Source organism: Elephas maximus, chromosome 13, assembly GCF_024166365.1.
Source record: "Elephas maximus indicus isolate mEleMax1 chromosome 13, mEleMax1 primary haplotype, whole genome shotgun sequence".
Lineage (NCBI taxonomy): Eukaryota > Metazoa > Chordata > Mammalia > Proboscidea > Elephantidae > Elephas > Elephas maximus.
This window is the reverse complement of record NC_064831.1, coordinates 60,341,575-60,347,256: the sequence shown is the minus strand read 5'-3', so window position 1 is coordinate 60,347,256 and position 5,682 is coordinate 60,341,575. Positions and strand designations below refer to the sequence as shown.

The 5,682-nt window shown below is 52.0% G+C and overlaps 1 long non-coding RNA gene across 1 annotated transcript; it reads right to left on the bottom strand.

The window, feature by feature from the left end:
* Positions 1 to 516: 516 nt before the first annotated feature.
* Positions 517 to 4,990, bottom strand: LOC126087932 (uncharacterized). Its single transcript, XR_007519906.1, has 4 exons — positions 4,714 to 4,990; positions 4,438 to 4,544; positions 1,694 to 1,806; positions 517 to 715 (listed from the first exon to the last, which is right to left on the bottom strand). It is a non-coding gene; the product is annotated as an uncharacterized LOC126087932 (long non-coding RNA).
* Between the last annotated feature and the right edge of the window lie 692 nt (positions 4,991 to 5,682).

Sequence of the window (5,682 nt, the reverse complement as noted above, 5' to 3'; positions counted from 1 at the left end):
TCAATATTTATAAATGATTGGAGAATCGTCAGCACATAGTATACCATGTGATGGTTTATCAAATAAATAACTCCTGCCCCATAGCATCGCTGCCTGATAATGTGCACTGACGTGCTTCTCAGCACTCGGTTGTTCAGAATCTACGCATATGGAGTGCGGGCTGCTAAGGAAGTACCTGAGGGACTCAGTGCCCCCCTCTGCATTTCCCCTGCCCTGTGCCACCGTGGTCACTATGCTTAGACGGCACCACAGTGGTGTCTGGTTTTGTTGTCTGCATCTCCGCTCTTCTAGTGCCCACTACCAGATCTGGCTTCATGGGCTGCACTCGGAAAGGCCCTGCACTTGGTTCATGCTCTGCTGTCACCATCTTGAAATTCTGGGACAAGGGGTTTGCATTCTTATTTTGCACTAGTTCTGCAAATTATACAGCTGGCCCTGCCCAGCGCAGTGTCTGGCATAAAGTGAGCCCCCAATAGCTGTGGGTTAAAATAAAGTGAAACCCAAACCAGTTGCCATTGAGTGGACTCTAACTCGCGGCGACCTCACGCGTGTCAGAGGGGAACTGTGCTCAGTAGTGGCCAATGTTTTGGAACTAGGTCATCAGGTCCTTCTTCTGAGGATCCTCTGGATGGACTTGAACCTCCAGCCTTTCGGTTAACAGCCAGGCGTGTTAACCATTTGCACTATCCAGGGACTGCTAGGATACAGTAGTTACCTGCCGATTAAGTAAATTAGTTAGTTAATTAAATTAATTAAATCAGTTCCTATTACAACATGTATTGTTGTTTTCATTGTTAATTGCTGTCGAGTCGATTCTAGCTTATTAACCATTTGCACCACCTAAAAAAAAAAAAACCAGCTGCCGTTGAGTCGATTCTGACTCATAGCGACCCTGTAAGACAGAGTAGAACTGCCCCATAGAGTTTCCAAGGAGTGCCTGGTGGATTTGAACTGCCAACCTTTTGGCTAGTAGCCGTAGTAGCACGTAACCACTACACCACCAGAGACTCCAAAATAAAGTAAACCAAATAATAAATAAGATACTTCTCCGCCTTCTAAGAGCTCATAATCGCATTGGGACAAAAGTGAAGGAAACTCTGGGGTGCACTAAGACCTCCACACAGCTCATGGAGTGGTAGTTACAAGCCTGGGCTTGGAGTCCAACAAGCCTGGGCTCAGACCCCAGCGTGTAATGCTCGACAAATTGTTTGAACTCTCGGAGCTTCAGTTTCCTCAGCTGAAAACTGAGCTAGGACTACAAGCTCAGCGAGTTCTGGAAGGCAGCTCTAAGGCTCCACCGTAGGCTTTGGGTGGGGGAGACGGTGCGGGAGTATGAGTGTCATCTTTCTGAGCTGTGGTTAGAGCTGGGCTTGAGCAATGACTGCCCTGGGCCCTGAGTTCATGGAAAGCCCCTGACCTGGTCCTGGTACGCCTTTATCAGCCTTATTGCAGCTACTCACTGGGGGACTCTCATGTGGGTCCCTTACAGTGAAACACAGGTTTCCCTTGGCCGCAGGGTAACAGCCCTTCCTGCCCAGTAGAGCCTGACAGCATAGAGAAGCTGGATGAGAGCCTGAGAGTGGTCACAGGACAGTATTAACCGAGTCCATGGTTCCAGGAAGTCCCCTGATATGACACCCTGGCCACTCCCTCCCACCCTTATGTCCCAGGGCCAAACCCCTCCCTGTAGCACCTTCTCATCTCCTTGACTCTCCTTCCTCCAGCCCTCCAGCATGGCTCCAGAGGAAGGTGACATCAGGGCGGTCGGGGTGCTGCTGGATCCACAGTTGCCAGCTTAGTGGAGTCCTGCAGAGAGCAGTAGGGTGCCCAAGTGACTTCCAACATTTCAAAAACCTTAGAGGGAGAGCCATGTGTTGACCTAAGCTTAGGCCTCACTGTGAGGCCAGCCAGAAGCCCAAGGACTGAGATTCGGGTGAAACCATCCAATTCCATGAGCAGTCAAGGGCATGGTGAACTAGTCAGATTCCCCGAGATTTCTGCTTAAACAAACAAAAAAAAGATGGGAAAGTGAACACATTTGGCAGACACAACTTTCCACGTCAGGGGTCCATGGTGGTTCAAAATAATAAAAGGGGCTCTTACATGGAGTCCCTGTGTAATGCAAAGAGTTAATGCACTCGACTGCTAATCAAAATGTTGGCAGTTTGAGTCCACTCAGAAGCACCTCAGAAGTAAGGCCTGGCAACCCACTTTGAAAAAAATCAGCCACTGAAAACCATACGGAGCACGGTTCTGCTCTGACACACTTGGAATCACCACGAGTCGGAAAGGACTCCAGGGCAGCTGGTTTAGTGACGGACAATTTCGAGTATGTTGGCCTGAACAGCCTTACTAAGAACTTGGAATTCAGTTGTGCTTCCTGTCCTGGGTCCCTCTCAGCTCCATCCCCGTGCCCACCCATCCTCGCCTCCTTGCTTTCCCCTGTCTTCATCTCTCCTCCCCGAATCCTGCCCCAGGAAGGCACTGTCTTCTCTCAGGGCCAATCTTCAGAGGATCTTCCCTGTACTAGACAAGAGGCTTAATGAAGGCTCTGCCTAAAAGTTACCCAGGGCTTCCCAGCTCTTGCCCCTCCCCTCCTCCTCCTGACCCCCACCCCAAACTGTGAGTCTCCCTGCTGGGTCGCCGTGAAGACAAGCAGTTTACTAACTCAAGGTTGAAGAGGGAACTCACATCCCGGGTGTCAATGAAATTTATGAGTCACAGATATCATAGGACCCTGTTTTCGTTCGGCTTCATTCACCACTTCCTTTCTGCATATTCATTTCTCCCAGCTTATCTGCTCTCTTGGAGCCCTGCCCGCCATTCCTTTCCCTGATACTGTGATATCTCTAACAGGCTAAAGCACTCAACGCTGTGATTGCCTTGGAGTTGGCTCACTCAAGCACTCACAAGTTACCCTCTGCGGCTAATCAAATGTCAAAACAACCTCCCCCAGCGATTTGGAGGAGCTTGGTGACAGGAAGACATTGGCCACCAAGTGTTCAGAACAGGCCACGTTTGTTTGGTGGCAGGCAGCAAGACCAGTTTCCATCAGGTTGCATTCCTGGTGGCAGTGAGCATTTGGCTTTTCCTGGGAAGCAGCTGCTCTGTGGTTGCTGGGGTTTGGAACCATTTTCTTCTTCCTTTTGAAGGCACTGATATGCTCCATGCTGATGGTCGGCCGGGTTGTGGTTAAGGGTTTTTCTTTGAAGAAAATGTTGCAAGGCCTCGGAACCATAGCGGCAACAGTGGTTAGAGGGAAGTGAGTGCATCTAGAAGCTGTTCCCAGCTCTGCTGCAAGAGTGCCTTGGACAAGTCACAGACACTCTGACCTTCTGTTTTTTCTTCTGGGCATTGGATTAAATAGTCCTAAGGTCCTTGAACCAGAAGGTGATTTGGCTGTACACTGCACCTTACAGTTTAAACAACACTTCCATGCTTGTTACTTCATCTGATGTTCACAATAACCCCGTGAGTTGAGCCAAGAGAGGGATTATTTTCTCCACTTTATAGCGAAATGACTTGCATTTACCCACCCCGAATATGATGGATTTGAGCCTTCCTTCTTCGTGGTCTGGCCTCCTCCTTGTGGTCCGGGCTTGTTACACATTCTCATGCTGACAGGGAAGACTCCATGACCCAAGCCACCCTCCACCCCCTTCGTCTGTGCGTAGGAGCTTTGGTTCAAGCCAGAATTCAGGGATCCTTAGTTCGCCTCATTTGAAAAAATGAGACCCAGTGGTGGAAGTGAAGGGACCTTCCTAAGGTCACACTAGCGAGCACTCCGGAGTCGCCTGACCCAGAACCCAGAGCCATCCCTCCCCGCTGTTGCCATCTGTACCACCAGGGCAAGAACCTGCCCCTCCTGCCTATGCTAAGGATGGGCCTCTAGAGATCAAGAGGGGGAAACCAGCAAGTTCTGAGCACAGTCGAGATGTTACCATCATGTCATCACTATCCACACTGCCTGCCATGGGACTTGCCCTGGCATCCTCTTTGGGCTGATGCACCAAAAGAGGTCAGGACGGGATAATTAGGGCACAACTCCCTGCCCCCTCACCCCACATGTCTCCCAAATGCTCCACAATCCCACCAGCACAAATTATCTTCTGGGCTTACGAAAGCCCTCCAGATTTCTGCAGGAGCCAAGCCCTCCCCCACCCCACCCCTCCCAGGCCTCCCTGTGATGATCTGCTCCATTACCTCCCCCACGCCCAGCCTGTGCTGGTGGCAACCATAGGATGCAGGGCCCCCGGGCCACAGGGCGTGGAAGGTCCTCTTCCTCCAGTCTACCTGGCAAACGCTGACGCTTAAGGCTCAGCTCAGTTGTCTCCTCTCCCACATCTCCCCTGACAGAGGTGGATATTTCCTTTTCTCATTCCCATAACACTTTGAAAAAACTTCTGTGCGAGCCGTGAGCACTTATGCGGTGCTTACCTGTCTACAGTGCTGGCCTCTGTCAACTGGGAGCTCCTCGAAGGCGGGGGCTGTATCATATTCCTCTCAGTGTCTTCAGTGCCTGGACCAGGCTTGGGCTCAGTGGCCTTGCACGGGAGGGAGGGAGGGAGAGAAGGAAGGGAGAGGAAGGACACGCTAGTACTGCCATCAGGCTGACCCGCGCTGAAACCTGGCTCTACCATTTACCAATCTGCCATCTGAACCTCTCTGAACCTCAGTTTCTCCATCTATAAATGGGACGGTGAGGGTTCCTACCTTATCAGGTTGCTGCCAGGATGAAAGGGAATAAACCATGGAAGGAGTTTGGCACATCACACGCGGAACCAGGAACCATTATTAGTACTGGGGAATTCCTTGCGAGGTGCCACGTGAGCTCACAAGAAAGCCCCAGGGTCTCCACACCGTTTGCAGGAAGCGCCCAGAGGAGCTGGCAGCTGTCTTCTTCGGCTGCCCTTCTTCTCCAACCCCAGTCGGAAAACCCCTTTGTCAGGTTGCCCCAGACAGGCAAAGCTGTTTTCTTTTCCCTTGTTTACACAGGGAAGACCTGGCCGAGGAGCCTCGGGCTGGGCCTCCAACTCTGCTAAGTGCAAACACAGGGCTGTGTGTTTTGGGCCCCTCTGAAGGGCTGTTTCTAGTGAGAGACCAGGTTTTGAAATACTTCACTCCTTGTTTGTCCTCGGATGCCTGCGCACTCACATGTCTCTCAAGGCCTGTGTTCAGAGCGGCTCAGGGTTTTGTGTGGTTGTAGAATTGTGTCCTGGTGTGGGAACATGATAGCCACAGTCCCTGGGCTGGGCCTGCAGGAGCCGCTTGGGGTGGAAGAGGGGACCACTGTCCTCGGGGGAGTGTGGACAAAGGCTCCTAGAGTTGCTCCAAGGCAGCACATGACACAAGCCAAGAGCACAGGAAAAGGAGCTGCCTGGGGATGTATCTGCATAAACACCGGGCTCCCTGCGCCTTCGTCAGCCCCTCCCTCCTCCTCACAAAACCCCCACCTCTCTACCCACACCACTTCTTGTCCTGCCAAGAACCAGGCAGGGAGGAACCCAAGTTCATTTCAGCTGCGGCCTCTAAGGAGCTGTCTAGCCCAGCTGCCCCGGGCAGAGCAAGAGAGGAGACAAGGCTGGTGGGACAGGACCCCTGCAGGTTTGGAGGAGGGTTCGGCCTGCTGCTCCAGGAGAAGGAGCCTCTGTGGCCCCTAGTGTTTTATACTCCCTGTTCACA